Source organism: Bidens hawaiensis, unplaced genomic scaffold, assembly GCF_021521415.1.
Source record: "Bidens hawaiensis isolate Kalapana, Puna unplaced genomic scaffold, B.hawaiensis_p1.1 tig00071462_1, whole genome shotgun sequence".
Classification (NCBI taxonomy): domain Eukaryota; kingdom Viridiplantae; phylum Streptophyta; class Magnoliopsida; order Asterales; family Asteraceae; genus Bidens; species Bidens hawaiensis.
Genome location: NW_027502501.1, coordinates 1,721 through 26,649, shown reverse-complemented (window position 1 = coordinate 26,649; position 24,929 = coordinate 1,721). Strand labels below are relative to the sequence as shown.

The following is a 24,929-nucleotide window of genomic DNA, read 5'->3' as shown; positions in this document are numbered from 1 at the left end:
ACAGGGTGACAGCTCATCGACAACAGGGCGAGGAGGAGCACCCTCTAGTACTGTTTGTCACTATTAGCCGCTGCCTACTCACCAACCCTTACTGAGGAGCATGCGCGGCCTACAGTTGGTGGAATAGTGTTACTGTTGGCCGTAACCTATTCACCAACCAGCATGGCCTGCGTACAATCCACAGTAAGTGGGACGTGCATAAACTACAGTTGGTGGAATAGTGCAGCCGACTTTGTTACTGTTGGCCGTAACCTACCCACCAACCAGTATGGCCTGTGCATAGTCCACTGTTGGTTGAACAGGAATACTATTCAGCCGGCTGTACCTTCTTGGAAACCTACCTTCGGCTATAAATACTCCAATATCTTGGAATGGTAAGATCATCTGCTATCCAGTTATCTAGCAATCTCTTAATATACACTTATATTCAGAGCAACCTAGTCTGATTCTCACGCCGGAGGGTGGTCACAAGGAGGAACCCCCCCTTCTCAGTGACGAGCTTACGGTGTTTGTTTTGCAGGTCTCCTGAAGAACAGCCTTCTCAGCTAGACCTCATCCGTGGGAAACATTACTTAACCCCCAGATTATCTATAATCTGTACAGGGTCACTTAGTGTTTCTTCATTGGCGCCATCCGTGTATAAAAGCTAGAACTATTTTAGTTTTTTCACAATTTCTGAAGAAATGGTTAACGTTACTCCGGTTCAAAGGCCAGTAACCGACCAAGAAACCCCGGTAACAACCCCAGCAACTGGGGGGAACACCGGCGGTTATACAATCCTTACGAACACTACCCCGACTACCCAAGCCGGGGCAAGTGGAGTAAATATTCCATTGGGGTTCTCCGATACCCAACTGGAAAAACGAACGAAGGTTCCTCGCCAAACACTAGATCAAGTGAAGGCATGGGCCGAAGCACGGCAAAGAGAATTCCAAGCCGAATTGGACGAACGCTTGCGTTCAGTTCAACAGGCTGACGAATTCGCCAGTACTCGCCAACACCTCAATATGAGCAGTGACTGCGAGTACTCAGACGACGAGTTGGAGTCCGACACCGACGCGAACCCTCGCCATAAGGCGAAAGGGAAGCGTAAGGAAACGGACGTCCAACCAAAAAGGAATTTTGGGGAAGCCTTTAAACCAATCGTGGAGAGAAACCCGCGTGACTTTTCCAAAACCTTTAGACCAACTGCTACAAATGCAGGGAAGTCAAAGTTCGCAAGGGACATTGCGGAAGCAATCGCCCCGAGAAGTGCCAAACAAATGTCCAACATTGGCACTTACGATGGTCTATCCGACCCAGACGACCATTTGAACAGGTTCATTGCGGGGGCTACCGTCAGCAACTGGACGGAACCCACGTGGTGCTACATGTTCCAGATGACTCTGGTCGGAGCGGCCAGGGCATGGTTCGATCGTTTACCGATCCACCACATATATGACTGGGCGGACTTTCAGAACAAGTTCAGCCAGCATTTCAGCCAACAGAGGAAGTACACTGAAGAGCAGTGGACGATCCTTAACTGCGTGAGAGAGGAGGATGAATCTCTACTAGACTTCATCACTCGCTTCAACTCCAAAAAGCTTAGTCTCGGCAACATAAGTGAAGATCTGGTTCGCGCCGCCTTCATCCAAGGCGCCGAATACCCAGAACTTATCCGCACATTGACGGGTAAGGATGGCATGCCATCAACTTGGGATGCCATCATGACGGCGGCAAAGCGCTTTGCCGAGACGGAAAAGCAACTGGGAAGAGATCTTCCCCAGAGTACACACCTCTACACGCAGAGGACCAGAGAGAACAATGTCCGGATCGCCCGGCAAAACAAAAAGAGGAGGCTAGGTATTTGGCAGTCAAGGGTAAACTTTGACACCTCATCCAGCTCTCGCCCTCTTGTTGGCGGAAGGGACAACACACACCCTTCAAACCGAAAACACCGGTGGACGCCACTCACGAAGAGCGTCACGGAGATATTTGCCACGGAAAAATTACCATGGCCTAAAGCCCCATTGATCCGGCAGAAACCTAATGCGGATCAAAGCAAATCCTGTGATTTCCACCGGACAAAGGGTCATGGTACTGAAGAGTGCACATCCTTGAAGGATATTATTGAGACATTTGTCAAGGACGGAAGGCTTGCACATCTTGTGGCATCGATCAGGAAGGGAGGAAGGAATGACAACCGATACAGAGGTAACGGACGAAAGCCCGTCGATATCAGCATCAACATGGTTCATGGCAAGGTCAGAGGAAGAAAAAGACGGGTGGCAGAGCCATGCGCGTGGAAAGAAGCTGAGGTGCGCTTCCCGAGAGTGCCAGGAGGCCCCAGCAAAGAAGGCCCCATCGTCATCAGAAGCCAGCTGGGGCACTACATCACTTCACGCACTCTTGCTGACAACGGCGCTTCGTCGACAGTGATGTACAGACAGTTCTTTGATAAGCTGGATGATGAAGACAAAGAACGCTTGGAAACGGTCTACGCTTCAGTGGAAGGGTTTGACGGAAGTACAGAAACACCCCTGGGTATCCTATCTTTCCCCGTTACTCTTACTGATGGGAATCATTCACGCACAGAAGACGTGGATTTTGTCGTAATGAAAAAGCCACATCATACGTACGACATCCTATTCGGAAGAGACGGGATGGCAAGATTCAACGCCGTGGTATCTTCAGTCCATGGCATGATGGGATGGCCAACAGCTGAGGGTGTAGCAATGATCTCTGGCATTCCCCAGGTATGCATTGCATCTGTTTCATCTAAACCCAAACCGAAAAAGGCTAAACCAACCATCACTGAACCAGAAAAATGGGCCTTCAATGGCAAATACCCCGACCAGGCCGTTACCATCGGACCTACAATCGTTGATCCCACCCGCACCTTACTCAAACGCTTACTGCAGAAAAACGCTGACATCTTTGCGTGGGCACCAGCTGACATGACTGGTGTACCCCGAAGTAAGGCAGAGCATAAACTCAAATGCGATCCGGCTGTTACGCCGATCGTACAAAAGCGCAGAGTGATGGGGCCTGAGCAAACTAACGCGTGTAGAACCCAAGTCAAGGAACTCCTTGACGCAGGCATCGTACGCGTTAGTAGATATCAAACATGGGTTGCAAATCCCGTAATGGTACCGAAGAATGACAAACAATGGCGCATGTGCATAGATTTCAAAGATTTGAACAAAGCATGCCCCAAAGATTGTTATCCGTTACCAGAAATTGATCTCAAAGTGGATTCGTTGGCACCATTCCGCCTTAAATGCTTCTTGGATGCGTATAAGGGGTACCACCAAATCCACATGGCCATTGATGACCAGGACAAAACCGCATTTCGGACGCCCGATGGTACATTTTGTTATAAAATGATGCCATTCGGACTTAAGAATGCAGGGTCCACGTACCAACGACTAATGGACAAAGAGTTTCATGCCCAAATCGGGAGAAACTTGGAAGTCTATATGGATGATTTGGTCATCAAAAGCCTCGAGCCTGAGGCGATGTTGAAAGACATTGAAGAAACTTTCAACACGCTCCGAAAGATAAACATGAAGCTCAACCCGAGCAAGTGTTCATTTGGGATGGAAGAAGGGAAGTTCTTGGGAGTCATTGTTACTAAAGATGGCTTTAGAGCGAACCCTGAAAAGGTTGAAGCCATTGTTAAAATGGAATCACCTACCACCATCAAACAGGTTCAGACACTGAATGGACGACTAGTCGCACTTAATCGCTTCTTGGCAAACCATGCAGATAAGTCGTTTCCTTTCGTGTCAACATTGAGAAACTGCTTGAAGAAAACGCACTTCCGCTGGACACCAGAAGCGGAAGCAGCTTTTCAGAAGATTCGGTCACGCCAGATCGAACTCCCAACACTTACAGCACCACAAGCGGGAGAGGAGTTAATCCTATACCTTTCCGCAACAGATAGAGCAACCGGGGCAGTCCTGCTAGTAGAACGAAAGGGCGTCCAGATGCCAATCTATTATGTTAGCCGTGTACTAACAGACGTAGAAACCCGGTACTCTACCCTCGAAAAATTAGTCTTAGCACTTATACATGCTTCACGCAGGTTAAGACGATATTTCCAGGGCCACCCAATCACCATTCTCACCAACTTCAAACTCTCAAACGTTCTAGGCAAACCCGAATTATCGGGACGTCTAGCCAAATGGGCAATTGAATTGGGAGAATATGCAATTAAGTACAAGCCAAGACCAGCCATAAAAGGCCAGGTCCTGGCCGATTTTATTGCAGAAGTCCCCGCTTCGCGGGAGAAAGAGTGCCAGGAGGAGGCTCAACCCTCCCCAGCACAGGACGTCAATGATGTCTGGCGACTCTATACTGATGGAGCAGCCAGTAACGAGGGTTCAGGTGCAGGGTTAAAATTAACCAACCCAGCGGGCCAAGAATATACTTACGCTATTCGGCTGGACTTTCCAAGTACGAATAACGAAGCCGAATATGAAGCATTCTTGGCCGGTTTGAGAATTGCGCGTAAGATGGGAGTGAAAAACTTGGAAGCCCATGTGGATTCCATGCTGGTGGCCAACCAAATAAATGGAACATACACGGCTGTGAACGACACCATGGCCCTGTACCTCGCCCAGGCAAAAACCCTTATGCGTGATTTTAGTGATTGTAAAGTCATACATGTCAAGCGCAGCGAAAACAAATCTGCGGATGCGTTAAGCAAGCTTGCATCACTAGCCTTCACCCACCTGGGAAAGGACATCCGCATTGAACTCCTCGAAGCGCCATCAGTCCCGCACAAGGAAATTTGTGTCATCCAAACCAGTACAGAAACGTGGATGACACCAATAATAAATTACCTTGTAGCTGGAATACTACCAGAGTCAAAAACACAGGCAAGAAAACTACGCTGTAAAGCACTGAATTATCAACTCGTCAATGACATCCTTTACAGACGTAACTTTCTTGGCCCACTCTTGAGATGCGTGGACAACCAAGATGCCAACTACCTCCTAAGGGAAGTACACGAAGGCATCTGTGGGGTACACGCAGTCCCCGCGCTGTTGTAGCCAAGCTAAACAACGCGGGATACTTTTGGCCGGGGATGCATACGGATGCACTGGCATACATCAGAAAATGCAGGTCTTGCCAGCTTTACGCACCTAACACGCATCGCCCGAAAAACGAACTGGTTCCAGTCACTTCTTCATGGCCATTTCAGAAGTGGGCCATCGATGTGACAGGCCCATTTCCTACAGCAGCAGGAAATGTTCAGTTCCTAGTGGTAGCCATCGACTACTTCACCAAGTGGATAGAAGCAAAACCTTTAGCCCAAACAACCGCAAAGCATATCAAAAAATTTATTTGGGAATTTATAATTTGTCGTTTTGGACTTCCACAGAATTTGGTGAGCGATAACGGCACCAACTTTGCTGACAAAAAGCTACAACAATGGCTAAAAGAACTTCAAATCACCCACACCTTTACCTCAGTGGCACACCCGCAAGGAAATGGTGAGGTGGAAAGAGCAAATAAAAGCATCGTTGAAGGCATAAAGAAAAGACTCTTGAAACACAGATCCGGCTGGGTGGACGAGCTTCCGCACGTCCTTTGGGCAAACAGAACGTTGAAGAAGGCCAGTACGGGAGAAACCCCGTTCAGCCTCACTTATGGCACTGAAGCCATGGTCCCGGTCGAAATTGGTCTACCCTCACCAAGGGTCTTGAGTCAGCCAGAAGACAATGATGCGGAAAGACGGTTGGATCTTATGCTAACCGAGGAACGCAGAGACTTAGCCGCAGTGCGTGAAGAGAACTACAAACGACAAATGCAAAAGTACTACAACACGCGGGTAAAACTCTGCAACTTCAAGGAAGGAGACTACATACTGCGTAACAACGAGGCTTCGAACCAAGAACGCCCAGGAAAGTTGGCCCCGATCTGGGAAGGGCCATACGTTATCAAACAGGTTCTGGGAAAGGGCGCATACCGGCTCGAAAGGCTCGATGGCACTCCCATCCCAAGAACATGGAATGGAGCTCAATTACGCAAATGTTATATGTAGATCAATTCCAAAACTTGTAAAGAAAAGGCCAAGAGCCACTTCTAATGGAAATGATTCTCCTTTCATAATGTGTTTACCTTTATCCTTATGAACTCCCCACTGGTGCCGGTATTTACCGCATAAATGAGGAGAAGTAAGTCATTGCGTGTGGAAGGCGGCAAAACCCGCATAAACACAACGTTAAAAATAGGGGAAACCTACACGCAGGTATGATGTAAGTAAAGTTTAGCCATCTTTGTAAGTGCAAGTGACGGTCTTATCCGCACAATCACAAATAAGGAAGCAAAACTTCAAACTATCATCTACCACGTTCAAAGGTTATCCTAAAAAAAAAAAAATATATATATATATAATACTTAGAAATAAGGATAAGGAAAACCTACACGCAGGTCAGGTATGGGTAAAGTTTAGCCATCCTACCAAGTGCAAGTGACGGTTCAACCCGCACAATCACGAAAGAGGAAGCAAAACTTTAACCCACTATCAACCACGTTCAAAGGTTAACTTATCCTAAATACTTAGAAATTTCGAGGAAAAATGAGGAAAACCTACACGCAGGTAAGATGACAGTTAAAATTTAGCCATCCTACCAAGTGCAAGTGACGGTTCTACCCGCACAATCACGAAGGAGGAAGCGAAACTTTAACCCATCATCAACCACGTTCAACAGGTTAACTTATTCTAAAACACTTGGAAAATTGCTAAAACTAAGTATGCAAGTTATGAGTTTATAAAGCAAGGAATCCAAAGAAGGAAATAACAATCTTATCCGCAAAAAGATTTATATTTCAATGATATATTACAAGAATGGACGGGTTACTACCCGCCTGAAAGAGTAAATCTATACAAGTCTATCTTAGAAATGGAAAGGGATCTTCAGGATCAAGCTTCAGGGCCGCTTCCACTTGGACCCGCTCCGTCAGAAGAACGGGGTGGTTCGAGGAACGCTTTGAGAACAGCTAACCCATCATCAGCAACAGCTACTTCGTCCACCTTTTCCACCACTGGATGCGGGAAGGCGGCGTATTGGTTCAATGCTTGGTCATAAATGGCTTCGGTATCCACATCGAACAAAGGGAAGTTGGAAGGCGGGACGCCTTTCTCAACAAACCCTAGACCAAGCAGGAAGCCGGCCTTTTCCCCATCCTCATGAGAAGCGTTGAGGGCTGCGGTCATAGCATCATCGTAAGAGGTCTCTGAAAAGACCCGACGCACAACCTACAAAAAAAAATATATATACAAGTGTTAGAACCTTTTCTTACAAAAGAAAAGCGTGAAGACAAAGTTAAACATACCTGAGGCAACGCTTGAGCTTCAGCTTGAGCTTGAGCTTGAGCTTCGTTATGGAGGGCAGCTTGAGCTTCGTTATGGGCGCGTTTGGCTTCGCTCTTGTTAAGGTTGGCAAGTAAAACTTCCTTTGCGGCAGCCTCTTCGACGCCCTTAAGCTTCCGCTGGGTCTGGTCAAGCACCCCCCTCTGGTCCAGGATTTCCTGGAGTTTCTTGGCATCTTCCATTGCCAAGGCATCATGAGCGCGTTGGAGAGCCTCTAATTTGCCTTTCAGCTCCTCATTCTCCACACGCAGAGGCTCAGCAACGGCTTCAGCCTGGGCAGCCCTCTCGGTTGCGTTTCGCGCAGTCTCCCTGGCCAGCCGAAGCTGTTCATTCACAGCTTGGGCAGCCTTGGAGCGGGCCTCGAGTCGCGCCTGAACTTCAACCTCGAGGGCCTTGAAGGCCTTCTCCTTGTCGGCGGCAGCTGCCGCCAGCTGTTGGTTCTCCTCCCGAAGAGCACGCGCCTCAGATACGTCCTTGGCGCGAGCTGCTTTCAACTTGTCGTTTTCACGACAAAGCAGCTCGACGCGCGGCTGCATCCGGGCCTGGAGAACCCGAAGCTCATTGGTTAGCCTACCCTCCTGGTAGCTAACCATGGCTTCCCCCAACGCACCCGGGGGAGCAGCGTGGCGAACCCAGTCCACGCACTCCACAGGTGTGCGAAGGGTTGTTCCTCGGCGTATGTTCCATCGCGGAACATACACTTCATTGGAATCCGTCACTGCAAAAGAAACAAAGGCAGTAAGGAAAAGATGATAAAAAACATAAGGGAAAAAGAAAGGAACCCTACGCACCTGTAGGGTCAATGACAGGCCGATAGCCGCCAAACCCATCACCTGAACCTAAAGGAAATCCATCCAACAGGTCAGGCAGACGGGAAGGTGGCAAAGATCGGCGGGAAGCCCTGCGCGTACCTAATGGTCCGGCCATCGGTGCCGGTGGCGCGGGCATGGTGGCAGCCGCCGTGGTCGCCGTTGTGGTCGCCGCCTCATCAGCAGCAGCAGTAACCGCCGGCTCCGTGAAGGATGCTGTAAAAATCGCACTCACGGCCGGCGGTGACGTCATCTCGATCGGAACAGTTGGCCCAAATGAATGAGCAACTGGACCAACGGATGCAGACGCAGGCGCCTGGGTCGACGCCTCAGGAAGGCTGACCGAGCCTACCGTCATTGGCGGGGAGGTACCCCCCTGGGCTTCACCCCGGAATGCGTCAACATACACGCCTGCACAAAGAATGTTAAATTTAAGAAGTAATAAATCTGCAAAGACATTATGATTGTACTTACGGGTTTTCTTGACCCTGAACGTACGGACGGGCGGGGAGGAACCCGATGGAGCCGGCCTCTTGGTCCCGGTCACCGTCGTCTTCGTTGGTTCTCCGGCGGTAACGGTCGCAGCCTCCGGAACAATGGTCTCCTCACCACCGGGCTTCCCCGCCACCTCTTCACTATCTGACTCCGAGTCAGATAGAACCACCGGACCAGCCGTGGAGGCCTTCTCCTTCCCTTTCCCGCCGGCAGCAGCTTTCTTCTTCCGCACCAATGGAGGAGCATCTGAGGATTCCTCAGAAGAAGACAGGTCAAGAATTCCAACAGCGGGTACAGCATTAAGGGGTTGAGGAAGGAATATCGCCTTACCTGGCCGCCGTTGGCTCAGGATCTCGTGGCCCAGCGGATAGACTTCCACAAACCGATCCGCTGTTTGCTCCAGGATGGGCAACTCGCCCTCGTCCAAAGCACGAGTACCCATCCGCGCGGGACCGTCGGCTTCCCGCGGAAACAGAAGCGACTCCAAATCATTTCCCTCTGAAAAAAAAGAAACAGTTAGAAGACAAACTTGTATCAAAAAAGAAAAACAAGACATACCATAGGGAATAGAGTTCAAACCGTATTCGAGGAGGATGGGAACCAGAGATGCATCTTTCCACACCCGGCTCATCCCTAACATGACCATCCCGGACTCCGCAAACCGGTAAACCGGAGATTGGATCCGGGATATCTTCGAAAACCATTCCGCCTCCTGGTAGTTGGGGGCGTGAAGGCTCGGTATCGCTTGGCCATTTTTAAACTTCATGGCAAGGGGGATGGCGCGGGCAGAAATGTAGAAGAATTCCTGCTTCCACGCGCGAAGACTGCGCTCGGTGTCGCATATCTTCAGACCCTTAATACGGGTCGTCAGGGTGTACCACCCTTGGATGCACCTCCAGGTATAGAAGGTCATCAGGCGGTCCACATGGGGATCGATGCCCAAAATCCGGCACACCCACTCAAAATGGCGAATCTTGGCGATCGCCATGGGGTGCAGCTCGGTCAAATGGACACCGTGCCTCTCAAGGACACGGTAAACAAATTTTGTCAATGGGAATCTAAGATTCCCATAGATAAAAAATGCAGCATAAACCCCGATCTTGCCACTGGGGGCATCGTACACGGTCTGGTGGGATTCAGGAAACTCAGGCTCGAGATGATCGAGCATGAACTTCCTGACAACATACCGGTACTGATCGCCGGGCAGAGCACACTGGCACTCACCAGCAGTACCCCTGTCGTCAGCTATAGCTTCAGCATCACGAGAGGACATTATTGCAGAAAGAAGAGTGATTTCGGGAAAATGCTTGCCTGAAAAAGGGGAGTATTTGCCGGAAATCACTAAGAAGAAGAAGAGTGAAAAGTGTGAATTGCAAATAACCCTCTCCCCCTTTATATAGTAATCGCAATTAATGCGGTGAATTTAATGCGGATGAGAGAGAAATCAAGGGTGCAATGAAACTATGACACGTGGCAAAAAGCAAGCTGGCAACAGCTGCTGAAAGGACGTGTGCCAGTAATTTCGCGGCCACGCGCCCGAAAAATCATGCCCACGCGCCTGAAAAAGCGACTGGAATGACCATGTTCTGTCACGTCACCATAACTTCCTGCACGACCTGACACAGTCAGAAGAAACCGTCACACGGCGTTTCAGATGTTTGGACTGTTCTTATCCTCACCAACCTTTCGAATTTCAAAATTCAAAATTCAAAAAGATTCAAAGGTAAGCGGGAAAATACCCCTTACCTTGGCAACCAAGTAACCATAAGACGGATGCGGGTACAGTGTTAAGGCAAAACCTTCCACATACCTAGCACCCGCAGGGAATTGAAGCCAAGAATACCCCGGCAACAAAGTAACTATAAGACGGGTGCGGATACAGTGTTAAGGCAAAACCCTTCGCGTATCTAGCACCCGCAGGGAATTGACGCCAGGAGTACCTTGAAAGTAAAGTAACCGTAAGACGAGCGCGGGTACAGTGTTAAGGCAAAACCCTTAACATACCTAGCGCCCGGCGGGGAATTGAAACCAGGAAGGATCTTCTGGGCAATGCTTGTGGAAACGGAAATAACATCCCCGCAGAGCGGGAACGTCGAGAAATACATTGTTTGAGGCTCCAGGATGGAATTGGTGGTTTAAACATAATTGATCACTATGTTCAAAACCACTAAAACCTCAAGGAGAATCCACAAGTGAGACTCAACGCTCCTGACTTGCGAGAAAGTTACATACCTACCCGCATCATACCCAAAGATCAAGCAAAAAAATCGGGAATTTTTGCAAGTGACATTAGGAAACCCGCGGGAAGAATCCCCACGGAGAACCTTAAAACTAGAAACCCCTTTTCAAAACCCCTTCGCAAGTGACATTAGTCCAAAAGTTCACCTCACTTTATTAAACATTCATGAGAAGAACATTGGACTGGGGGGACTTGAAGAGGTAGGTCCCAGCAGAGATCAGTTGGTCCCGCAAGACTCACCTTGAACAGGGACGTCTGCGCAAAGGCCATCTGCCCCCGCAGGACCCACCATGCTCATAGGATCTTACGCGCAGTACACAAGCTGAACACGCAGGGAAAGCCTCCCAATGGTGAAGTACCCCGCCTGTTCCCGCAGTTGCGGATACAAGCCATCAGGGAAGGCTACCCGCAGACAGCAGGGCTACACGCACAAGACACTAGCTACTTCAGTAGTCACATGAAGAAATGAGCAAGGCGGGAACAATCCCGCCTAAACGAGCCAGTCTGATTCTGAAAGATCTTTTGTACCATGCCTACCAAGGTATGAACAGGACAGACGATCTGACCAGAACAGCCCATGAGCCAATCACAGGGTGACAGCTCATCGACAACAGGGCGAGGAGGAGCACCCTCTAGTACTGTTTGTCACTATTAGCCGCTGCCTACTCACCAACCCTTACTGAGGAGCATGCGCGGCCTACAGTTGGTGGAATAGTGTTACTGTTGGCCGTAACCTATTCACCAACCAGCATGGCCTGCGTACAATCCACAGTAAGTGGGACGTGCATAAACTACAGTTGGTGGAATAGTGCAGCCGACTTTGTTACTGTTGGCCGTAACCTACCCACCAACCAGTATGGCCTGTGCATAGTCCACTGTTGGTTGAACAGGAATACTATTCAGCCGGCTGTACCTTCTTGGAAACCTACCTTCGGCTATAAATACTCCAATATCTTGGAATGGTAAGATCATCTGCTATCCAGTTATCTAGCAATCTCTTAATATACACTTATATTCAGAGCAACCTAGTCTGATTCTCACGCCGGAGGGTGGTCACAAGGAGGAACCCCCCCCCTTCTCAGTGACGAGCTTACGGTGTTTGTTTTGCAGGTCTCCTGAAGAACAGCCTTCTCAGCTAGACCTCATCCGTGGGAAACATTACTTAACCCCCAGATTATCTATAATCTGTACAGGGTCACTTAGTGTTTCTTCAATCCGCCAATGACATGATATTTTATTCGTCTTATTAAGTTACAACCTCTTTCATAAATAGTTAACGCCACTCTAAAACCTTGGCTTTTCAACTATTTCTCCGTTTACTTTTGCTACAAAAATTAATAACATAAAAACGAAAATGTCTTTTTGACGTATGGTATTCGAAATGTTGAGGACACCCCTTTTTTTATTTTAAAACAAACAAATAAAAGTTAAAAAAAGATGACTTGTGTAAAGGAAACCGTAAAACATTATTTATTTAAATATTATGACACTTTAGTTAAATACCTAGAACTATTTTTCCTAACATTACTCTTGATGTTTAAATTTGTTTCTCTTTATGAATTGAAAAGTTGTATCCACCACGTAACATAAAATATAGACGTGCTAAAATAAATATTATAAACCAAATAAATTTCAATACTAAGAGTAGAAATAGAAGATTAATTTATAAATATTTAACTAAAATGATATAATTTTACAAAAACAACATGACGTCAACAAATTTCACATCTAAAGATGTATAAAATATTCGAGGCTCGAGAGTCAAGACTCTCATAAAGTCTGCCTGGTTAGCTAGCCCTGGCTTAATTGCCTCGGCTAGACTCCTTAGCTCGCTTAGGTTTCAAATTCAAACCGAGTTGAGTTCAAGCTGACCCTGACCCGACTCGAAATAATAAGAGTTTTAATAGTCAAGTAACCTTTATATAAAGTTAAAAAAACACTAGTGCATGTACATAAAGAAGATAGTGGCACCATTTTCATAGAGTGGACTGTTTAAAGTCTTTACTTTCTGACCACTTGCATGTCCATGTTATAGTAACAAATCTTCAGGATCAACAAATTCTCACCAAAATCTAAAGTTATGTTTCTGATCAATATATTCCCATAACAATAATAATAATAATATTATTATTATTCATTCATTTGTCATCTTCATTCACACCTATATAAATCCTTAGATAACGACATCCCATCCGTGAATTACCCTTGTTTTGTACTTACACTTAGTTACTTGTTCATGTAGTAGTCTTCATACCCGTTTTTATTAGTATTTACTTAACTTCAACGGCATTATTTCCATTGTCACACTTCCATTTCAGTCATTGCGTGTCCAGTTATCGCGCGCAAATTCAAAGGAATTCTTTTCTAGTGGCGGCAGCTAACGAATTATGTGCCGTCCACGACTCGTTGTATTCACTAATTTAAGCATAGATGAGTTATTTCAACACAAGTGTTGTTGTGTTACTTTAAACCAATATGAAGATGCTTGTGGCTGTAACATGGGTGTTATGTCGCGGTTAGTAAGGAATGTACCAACACTGGCACTGAGTTATCGTTGCATACTTTTCGTTACGAGTTGTCGAATTCACATAACAAAACTTGGAAAGATGAAGTGTTGATGTCACATGATCATTCAACTCATTTGACTCCAACCGACGATTCGGCTTGGGCGAGTTTGTTTCCTAGAAAAATGTTGAAACAGGAAGATGAATTCAGGTGGATGATGATGTATAGGCAGATGAAGAATCAAGGGGGTAAGTCTTATTCAAATGGGAATTTTTTGAATGAGATTGGTTTAAGTGATGTGAGGTTGGACACCCGGATTCGATACATGGTCAAGCTCAACAAACTAATTTGAAGTACTTGTTAATGTTGGATGTTGATCGGTTGGTTTGGAGCTTTAGGAAAAATGCAGGGCTGCCGACGCCTGGTGAACCTTATGGCGGTTGGGAGTCCAAGGATCAAGAGCTTCGCGGTCATTTTGTAGGTTTGTGTCTTGTCTTCCTATGTGTCACTTGATTTAGTATATGTAACATGACTATTATATTAAATTAAAGTGCATCATCATTACATAAAGTGCAACTTGTTATCAGTTTACCTGCCACAATGATAATATATATGTTATTTAACACACACAAAAAAGTTAATTATTTTGTGTATTACAACATCAACACCCTGATAGAGTGACTATAATTATCCGATCTGCACGTTATCTGTAGTTATGTAACACTAAAGTTTTACACTACTGAATGTTATCAGGGCATTACTTGAGTGCCACAGCTCAAATGTGGGCAAGCAAGCACCGGGAACGATGCTCTAAAACAAAAGATGACCGCGGTAGTATCTGCACTCAGTGAGTGTCAAATGAGCGATGGTTACCTCTCGGCTTTCCCAACTGAGTTTTTTGATAGATTTGAAGCTCTTAAATACGTTTGGGCTCCATATTACACCATTCACAAGGTTGAATTGGCATGTTTTTAAATATTATTGTTTAACTATTTTACCGAATATTAATTCGTTAGTTTCTTGTAAAGAGCAGATAATGGCAGGTTTAGTTGATCAATATGTTTTGGCTGGAAACAATCAAGCTCTAAAAATGGTGACTCGAATGGCGGATTATTTTAGCAAACGTGTCCAAAACGTGATCAAAAAGTACACTATTGAACGGCACTGGCTATCTTTGAATGAAGAGACAGGTGGAATGAATGACGTCCTGTATCGGCTCTATACCATAACAGTATGCTGTCAATTTGAGTCTGTTTAAATTATTCGAGGCGTCAGCCTGATAACATGTTATATTAATATTAATCATTTGTTAACCGGCTATTTATCGTTACTAGGGAGATAATAAGCACTTGTTGTTGGCTCATCTGTTTGACAAACCATGTTTTCTCGGGCTGCTGGCTATAAAGGTAACTTATATACAATTTTGAGTTATATAGAATAATATTAGTAACTTGTGCCACAAAAATTTGTGTTTGCAGGCCGATCACCTATCTGACTTTCACGCCAACACGCATATTCCAATTGTTGTCGGATCACAAATGCGATATGAAGTTACGGGCGATCCTCTCTACAAGGTATATTTTTTGTAGAAATCCCGTTCGATTTAACTCCTGTATTATATAAAATAATAAATTTTTGCATTATCTTTTTACAGGAACTCAGTACATTTTTCATGAATATTGTGAACTCTTCTCACATGTATGCTACAGGAGGGACATCAGTCAATGAGCGCTGGTATGAATAGTAAAAAAATTTGGTCTTGATGATCTCAGACTTAATTTTTTTTTAAATTTGTATAATATATTATATAAATATGTTAGTTTCAATGTGGATAAACAAGTTCTTATCAGTTCTGAGTACTCATGTACTGTGTAGGTTTTTGTGTAACTAATAGGTAGTTGGTCTTCTTAACTAGGTCGGACCCAAAACGACTAGCGACCACCTTGGAGACCGAGAACGGGGAATCATGTACTACCTATAATATGTTAAAGGTGTGCCTTGTAGATTTGTAAACAAGTTAATCGTCTTGATGTTTAGATGATTAATCCTGCATTTGTGTTTAAGGTTTCTAGGAATTTGTTTAGATGGACCAAAGAGATCGCGTTTGCTGATTATTATGAACGTGCGTTGACTAACGGTGTCAAAGTATCCAAAGAGGGAAAGAACCCGGGATTATGATTTACATGTTGCCATTAGGCGCAGGCATGTCGAAAGCCACAGGAATTCATAAATGGGGAACACAGTTTAATGATTTTTGGTGTTGTTATGGGACAGGTTTATATATTGAATTTAGTACATTTACTTGTATAAATAACGCAAAAATGTAAATATTTGACTACAAATTTATTTTTTTCAAACATTTATTTCTTTAGGGATTGAATCGTTTTCGAAATTGGGTGATTCGATTTACTTTGAAGAAGCGGGAAAGGATCCCGGGCTGTACATTATCCAGTACATATCAAGCTCGGTTAACTGGAAACTCGGACAAATTGTTGTTGACCAGAAAGTTATGCCCGTTGTGTCGTGGGACCCTCGCCTTCGTGTAACAACTACAATCTCTCCAAAGAAGGTAAAAATTTGTGAACATCCTGAAAAAAGTTATATGAGGTGTTGATTTATTGTTTGCAAAACCGACTGTGTGGTTTATTCAGGAAGGATTGTCGTCTACTTTGTATTTTAGAATACCGTTTTGGACAACATCAAATGCAAAAGTAACACTTAACGGTCGCACTGTCCCTCTAACATCTACAGGTATAAATCTTATATGTCATCTAAGTATTGAATATGTTTTATATTAAAACAACACTTATTTCATAACAAGAATTTTGCTTGAAACCAGGTGTTACTGTAACATTCTTTTGCTTTGATTTATAAAAAAATAAAAGTTCTAAGAAAATAAAGTTATATTTTGATAATGAAGCTTGATCAAGTTTCTTGATGCAGGTAATTTCTTATCCGTCACAAAAAATTGGAGCTCATCGGACGTTATTACCCTTGAATTACCAATCACACTTCTAACTGAGGCTATTCAAGGTACCCTTTGTGACTGAAAAAATTAATATTAGTTACTCTTTGGTGACAAATATGCTAATGACTCTTTATGTTTACTTTTAGTGACTAAACATACATATTGATTTTTTGCAGATGAACGTTCTGAATATTCATCTCTTCATGCAATCTTATTCGGACCATATCTTCTAGTCGCCATACTCACCGGTGAATCCGACTTAAAACCGAACTCCGATTCCCTTTCGGACTGGATCACTCCGATCCCATCGAATTACAACTCCCGCTTAATCTCTCTTTCCCAACAAAACGGAACCACAACACTTGCTCTTGCCCACACATCAAACTACCTCACTACTGTCAAATACCCGGACCCCGGAACCAGCTACTCCGTCTTTTCGACGTTCAGAATCATCTCAACTGATCCCAAAACCCGAGTCTCATCACGCGACAACGTTATTAATAAAACAGTCATGCTAGAGCCATACAGCCTTCCAGGAATGGTGATCGTAGAGCAAGGAAAAGAAGAGAGACTTGGAATTAGTAATTTATCCAATAACCGGAATGCGGTGTTTCAGTTTGTGGATGGAAATGAAGGGATGGTTAGACTGGAGTCTGAAAGCCAGAAGGGTTGTTTTGTGCATAGTTTTAATGGAACAGTCAAGCTCAGCTGTGACTCGGGTGGTTTGGATTCCGGGTTTGTGACTGCGACAAGTTTCAAGGTGAATGAAGGAATCAGCAGTTACCATCCGATTAGTTTTGTGGCTAAAGGGTTGAATATGAATTATCTTTTGCAGCCTTTGTTTAGTCTGAGAGATGAACACTATACAGTTTACTTTAAACTTCACTAAAGAGTTGTTTTCGTGCAGTATATAGTTGTACTCTGTGCGTTTATGGTTGTTTTACACGGGGACTGTTTCTAATATGATTTGATATCGAGTAGTGTTATGTGCTTTGAAATGAAATAAATGTAATCATTCTTATTTTGGGTGTTTTAGAAGTTGCTGTTAAAAAATTTACATGTATAAGTACATAACTAGTTGTGAGGATCCGAAAACACACAAACCTTTTAGCCCGAATAATATGTGACTTGATTAGCAAATAATATGTGACCGGTACAAAACTTTTGTGTGGCCCGAGTGTCACTTTGACAAGAATCTAGTACTTTGCGTTTGCGTTACCATTCGAACCCTATAACCCGAATTTAGAGTTTGGACCGAAATCAAGTTGCCAAAAATGCCCTTCCGTGCAATTGAGCCGTCAAAGCTGATTTTGACTAAAAATTACCCCGGGTTTCACTAATTTGTAATCTGTGACCCGTTAACAAAACCTAATTCCTAAGCTGAAAACCATGGTACGAAACTACGAATCGTGAAAACCAGTTTTTAAACCGTAATCCAAACCGCAATACTCTTAACCCGGCTGAATCGGTCAATCTGACTAAGGTTTAGACTTTAGACAGTTCAAATGGTTTTGGGATCTGCCTTTTCATGTTCAGTACATCACTTTATATTTATATACTCTATATTTTATAAAATTTACATTTATAAGAAATAATCAAGTAAAACATTTAGCTATATGAACCATAAAAAAATTTTGAATTTGGAAGCCTTCTCTTAGATATCAGAGCCAGGTTTCGATCCTGGGACCTGTGGGTTATGGGCCCACCACGCTTCCGCTGCGCCACTCTGATTTGGTTATATAGATTTGAAACGAGTAGTAGATAACACTGATATATTTAGATATCCGGACATATGGGCCACAACATTAAATGGGCTTATCGGATGTCATCAATATTTTGTCTAGCTTTCTAAGTTACTAAGTAAATTAAATATGCTTGCTCAAATTATGATTAAGTTAGGTCACAATAGAATATACCAAATTATGCTTAAATGTTACAATTTCCCGTAAAAGGGCTTTTATAGGTGGTCGAGTGACAATTCGTTAACAAATTAAATATATGTCTGTGCTAATAATATATCATTGAAGAGAAAAGATCAATTAAGAAGTTTGATTTTCCTAAGAAAGTTCAAAAGGAGGGTATTTTTGTCTAATAACCTAAATATTGAGAACCCACTTAATTTAATTTCAAAAACTCACTTAATTAAAACTCACTTAAATTTTCACCTATCTCTTACAACCACCACCGCCCACTGCCACCCACCGCCACCACCTTGCCGGAAAAGTCTTCAGAAATTTCGTCGGAAAATAAAACACAATGAAAAAAGACACAATGAAAAAAACACTATAAAAATAAAAACACAATGACAAAAACACAATTAAATAACACAATGTAAAAAATACAATGCAAAAAACAGTATGAAAAAATAAAACACAATTGTATAACATAATTATGGTAAAACACAATTTGTAAAAACCCAATAATTTTTTTTATTTTTATAAAGTAATATGGTACTCATATAAAAGATAAAAAAACGCTTTTTTTATGGTGAAATTGTTTTGAAAAAAAATGTCGTATAAAAAAGTTATGAACGTTTTAAAATGATGGGGGAATTTGACATGTATGTGGAGAGAGAAAGTCAACAAATGTGTTATCCCTATTATACCCTTACCCTTGTTTTGCATGATGATATCACTAATCTAATCTCAAACATTCAATTTTAAAATGAATGGACAAGATTATTTACTATACTTCCTAAGAAAACTAATCTTCTTATTATAACCTAACTCTATTGTTGAAAGCACAAGAAGAATTAAATTTGTTAGGTAATAGTTTCGGTTATGGCTGTAGCTTGGTTCGATTGTCATAATCATCGTCAACTTTCTCTTGTCAAAATTCACTCCCTTTCTATACACATCCAAATTTCCAACAAATAACCAGCAATTCGAATTTCAAAGTCATTTGTTTCATGTAAATTATTGGCTTTATGATCGGTTTTGGTTTCTGTTAAAAATTCAATATTGTAAAAAGTAAGTTTACAAGGCCGACTATTCTTCGAGTACTCGTTACAAGCTATGTCGTCGAGGTGAGTTTCTGTAACTCCGTCTAGTTACTAAGAATTGATCAAAGATGATCAACATCAACCAGAATCACATATAGTCAGTAAGCTTAGATTGATTTCGACTTAAAAAAATAAAACATAATTAGTATCCTTCAATATTAAAGATCAGATATCATTTTTTTAAATTAATGATTAGCAATTTTTAGAATAATTTATTGTTTAAAATGCATTTCACTTATTTATATTGATATTAACCTATTTTATTATAAATATTACTTATGATATTTGACATATATATAATATCTAAAAATTAATTTTCACTATATTTACCATGTCTAAGTACTCCCCGAGTATTTCAAGTACACCCAACTCCTCGTTCAGTTGCCTAAGGTTTGTCTAGCTACTTTTGCAACCTTGGCTAAGATAGATAAAACAACAACCTTATATGAACTTTCTTTAGAGATTTTTAAGTGATAACAAAAAATATGTTGCATTTTTTCTTTCAAGTTGGTTATATAAAGGTTCTCTACTTACATTTTCATAAAAAAAAAATGTGATCCAGGAGCATAGCATTCGACATGATAATCCGACTTGACTAATTTTATCATTAATTATCTTTTTAATTATATTGTTTAATTCCTAATTTTATGGTTTCCTTGTTAAGTTGTGAGTTAATATTGAGATCTCACAACTCAACAAGGAAACCATAAAACTAGGATTATACAATATGTTCAAATGTTTAAAAAGGTAACGATAGAATCTGTGAGATCGAATTATCAATGCTCCTGCATCAAATTGATTGATAAGCTAAAAATCATTGTCGTTTTCCTACTTGTCAATAGCCTTAATTGCTTCTTTAGTAATGAATAGGCAAAAATCAAGAAGAAAATAGTTTTGATGGTCCCTTTAATTGTTTTATAGTTTTAAAAGAAATTAATTATGGAATATTTCTTATGATGTTTGTTACATATAACTGATAAGAAAATTTATTTTGTATAGATTTTTTTTTTGACATCTTTTGGTGTTTGTAACATAACCAATAAGAAATTAATGTTTATAGACTATCTAAAATAAATCATTATCTAAATTTTCTAATTAAGGAAAAACGCAATCACGAGGAAGAAAGGTGAAAACATAAAACCACTTCTCAATTACAATCTTTACAATCTTTAGAATGCATGCAAAATGATACAAATAAAATCATAAACTTATATGTAAATTAAATATGCTTAAGTATATAACAATAACTACATGTTGTTTCACATATCAAGTCTTATATTTGACGATCAAAGGATTAGTACGTAGTCTAATGATATCGAGGTGCTTGTTAGTTTATTAACATGGAAGTCCCTCAAAATCACAAGGCTCCATCATCTCATGGTAGACGAAAATGATGTAGTGATTTACCATTTAAAAAAAAGTTTATGCTTGAATATGGAAATGAAAACTCACGAAATTTTATTAATTGAATTGATGAGTAACAACCTCGAGGTGTTAAAAGAGATCAATAAGGAAAAGATTACCTTAACCTAATTAATCTACTAATAAATATTTGAGATTTGAATAACTTGTGAATTTCGCTTATTTTGCACTTACCATTTAATATTCCTTATTTTCTTCACTTAAACCCCATTAATCATTCCCTTCCATAATCACACACTTATGTAATTATCTTACTCTTTTGTTATTGCTTATCCTTATAAATAGTTAGAGAGTTATTTCATTTCACTTATCACAACTTCATAGTGTTTTCTAGCTAGTATCTCTTCAAGCAATATGTTGTTGAAGATGCTACATGTTATGATTTGTGTTTTGTTATGTGGTGGTGTTCTTGGTAAAGATTGTACCAACATTCCAACCCAGCCCACGTCGCATACTTTGCGATACGCGTTGTTGAATTCACATAACAAAACATGGAAAGATGAAGTGAACATGTTGTCACATGTCCATGATCATGATCATGATCATGCAACTCATTTGACTCCCACCGATGATTCGCTTGGGCTAGTTTGAGGCCTAGAAAGGTGTTGAAACAGGAAGATGAAGTCGGGTGGATGATGATGTATAGGCAGATGAAGAATCAAGGGGGTGTGGCTACGTTTAATGGGAGTTTTTTGAATGAGATTGCTTTAGGTGATGTGAGGTTGGACCCTGAGTCAATCCATGGTCAAGCTCAACAAACCAATTTGGAATATTTGTTGATGCTGGATACTGATAGTTTGGTTTGGAGCTTTAGAAAGACTGCCGGGCTGCCGACGCCTGGTGCAGCCTATGGTGGTTGGGAGGCCCCGGATCAAGAGCTTCGCGGTCATTTCGTAGGTTCTTGTCTTCTTATCATGGCTATTAAAATGTATATATCATGGTTATATTAGTAACTTCAATTAATATGTGTTTCTATCTATGAATATTATCAGGGCATTACTTGAGTGCCACAGCTCAAATGTGGGCAAGCACCGGTAACGATACTCTAAAGCAAAAAGATGACCGCGTTGGTATCTGCACTCGGTGAGTGTCAGACAACCGATGGCTACCTCTCGGCTTTCCCAAGTGAATTTTTTGATCGAGTTGAAGCTATTAAACCTGTTTGGGCTCCATATTACACCATTCACAAGGTTAAATTATATGTTATTAAATATTTAATTTCCTTAACTATTTTTTTTTTATCAAAAACTAATTCATAGTTTCTTGTAAATCTCAGATAATGGCTGGTTTAGTAGATCAATATGTTTTGGCTGGAAATGATCAAGCTCTCAAAATGGTAACTCAAATGGCGGATTATTTCAACATACGGGTGCAAAATGTGATCAAACAGTACACTATCGAACAACACTGGGAATCTTTAAATGAAGAATTTGGCGGAATGAACGATGTCTTGTATCGCCTGTACACCATAACAGTATGTTGTTGATTTGATTATAAAAAGAGACTGTCATTAATATTTTTGAATGTTGTAATTAACTAATTATACAATGAGTCAACCTGATAACATGTCATATTGGTATTGATTGTTACCAGGGAGATAATGATCACTTGGTGTTGGCTCATCTGTTTGACAAACCGTGTTTTCTTGGATTGCTGGCTACAAAGGTAACTTATATATAAACATTGAGTTTTTATAGAGCAATATTGATTATATTGTACTAATATATCAAAATAACTTGCAGGCTGATGCTTTATCCGGTTTTCATGCCAACGCGCATATTCCAATTGTTGTTGGAGCAGAAATGCGGTATGAAGTTACAGGAGATCCTATCTTCAAGGTATGTTACAGATTTGTATTTTTATATAAAAAACTTACCTTTATTAAATATGAGACTGTTTTGTATTGTTTATAGGATCTCAGTATGTTCTTCATGGATACTGTGACCTCTTCTCACACGTATGCTACAGGAGGGACATCAGTTAACGAGTTCCGGTATGGAGAACAGTTTCGTGTTATTTCCACCCTAATGGGTTTCCGATTTTTCATTAAATGTTGAATTCAAACGTTTTCTTAGGTCGGAACCAAAGCAACTTGCAACCACCTTGCAGACCTGAGAACGAAGAATCATGTACCACGTATAACATGTTAAAGGTGTGCCTAATTCAAAAACATGTTAAGCATCTAATGTTTTCATCTTGATGTCAACTTAATGATAAATCATAACTTTTTTTTTTGGTTTTAGGTTTCTAGACATCTGTTTAGATGGACCAAAGAGATCGTGTATGCTGATTATTATGAACGTGCGTTGACTAACGGTGTCTCAAGTATCCAAAGAGGGAAAGAACCCGGGGTTTATGATTTACATGTTGCCATTAGGATCGGGCACGTCGAAAGCCACAGGACTTCATAAATGGGGAACACAGTTTGAGTCTTTCTGGTGTTGTTATGGATCAGGTTTATATATTTCATTTCTCACATTTACTTATATAAGTAATGCAATATGTATATATATTTGAATATAATTCTATGTTTTTCAAACATATTTTAGGGATTGAATCTTTCTCGAAGTTGGGTGATTCGATTTACTTTGAAGAAGCGGGGAACAATCCTGCGCTATATGTTATCCAGTACATATCAAACTCGCTTAACTGGAAACATGGGCAAATTTCTCTAGAACAGAAGGTTGCACCGGTTGTGTCGTGGGACCCTTACCTTCGCGTAAACGCAACGATATCTTCAAAGGTAAAAACTTGTTCATATCCCCAAAAGGTTACATATCATTTCGGTTGTTTGTTTGCTCAAGCAATTGTGTTTTATGCAGGAAGGATCATCCTCTACTTTGAATCTTAGAATACCATTTTGGACGACAACAAATGCAACAGCGACACTTAATGGTCACGACATCCCTCTTGACGCTACAGGTTAAATCCTCTTAATCGCAAAACTATGTAATACATGTGTCACCCAAATATTAAAAATGTTAAACTAAAAAATGTCACGTATTTCAGAACAAGATTTGATGGCATCTCTAAATCTTGTTCTGAAATCCGCTCGGACTTTTTGTTAAATTATGAAACTTTATCAAGTTTCTTGATTATGTAGGTAACTTCTTATCCGTCACAAATAAGTGGAGTTTATCGGACGTTATTACCCTCGAACTGCCGATTACGCTTAGGACGGAGGCTATTGAAGGTATACCCTTTTGTGACACAAACAAAAATATTGTTACTCTTTTGTGACTATCATTGTGACCAAAACAAACATATTATTTTTGCAGATGAACGTTCTGAATATGCTTCTCTTCATGCAATATTATTTGGTCCATATCTTCTGGTTGGCATGTCTGTGGAAGCCTCCGAACTAACACCGGGATCCGGTTTCCATACGGACTGGATCACTCCAATCCCATCGGATTACAACTCCCAATTATCCTTCTACATTTTTAGCGTTGTGTTTATGCGGGTTTTGCCGCCTTCCACACGCAACTACTTACTTCTTCACGCATTGGTGCGGTGAATACCGGCACATGGAAGTTCATAAGTTAAAGGTAAGGCTATCAACACATTGTGTAAGGAGAATCATTTCCATTAGAAGTGGCTCTAGGCCTTTTCTTTACAAGTTTGGAATTGATCTACATATAACATTTGCGTAATTGAGCTCCATTCCATGTTCTTGGGATAGGAGTGCCATCGAGCCTTTCAAGCCGGTATGCGCCTTTTCCCAGGACTTCTTTGATAATGTATGGCCCCTCCCAGACCGGGGCCAGCTTTCCTGGGCGCTCTTGGTTTGAAGCCTCGTTGTTACGCAGTATGTAGTCTCCTTCATTGAAATTGCAGAGTTTTACCCGCGTGTTGTAGTACTTTTGCATTTGTCGTTTGTAATTTTCTTCATGCACTGCGGCTAAGTCTCTGCGTTCCTCGGTTAGCATAAGGTCTAACCGTCTTTCCGCATCATTGTCTTCTGGCTGGATCAAGACCCTTGGTGAGGGTAAACCAATTTCGACTGGGACCATGGCTTCAGTGCCATAAGTGAGACTGAACGGGGTTTCCCCCGTACTGGCCTTTTTCAGCGTTCTGTTTGCCCAAAGGACGTGCGGGAGCTCGTCCACCCAGCCGGATCTGTGTTT

At 41.9% G+C, this 24,929-nt stretch overlaps 2 pseudogenes across 2 annotated transcripts; both read left to right on the top strand.

Annotated features, from left to right (window-relative positions):
* Positions 1-13,412: 13,412 nt before the first annotated feature.
* LOC143605794 (uncharacterized) lies at positions 13,413-17,511 on the top strand (annotated as a pseudogene). Its single transcript, XR_013148619.1, has 12 exons — positions 13,413-13,892; positions 14,165-14,365; positions 14,445-14,642; positions 14,746-14,817; positions 14,890-14,985; positions 15,066-15,145; positions 15,327-15,402; positions 15,476-15,685; positions 15,784-15,980; positions 16,063-16,162; positions 16,355-16,444; positions 16,556-17,511. The product of XR_013148619.1 is annotated as an uncharacterized LOC143605794 (transcript).
* A 3,412-nt stretch (positions 17,512-20,923) lies between these two features.
* Positions 20,924-24,136, top strand: LOC143605792 (uncharacterized; annotated as a pseudogene). The gene is made up of 12 exons (XR_013148617.1): positions 20,924-21,699; positions 21,795-21,992; positions 22,079-22,276; positions 22,396-22,467; positions 22,545-22,640; positions 22,716-22,795; positions 22,878-22,954; positions 23,046-23,257; positions 23,352-23,555; positions 23,629-23,724; positions 23,906-23,995; positions 24,081-24,136. The product of XR_013148617.1 is annotated as an uncharacterized LOC143605792 (transcript).
* The last annotated feature ends 793 nt before the right edge of the window (positions 24,137-24,929 follow it).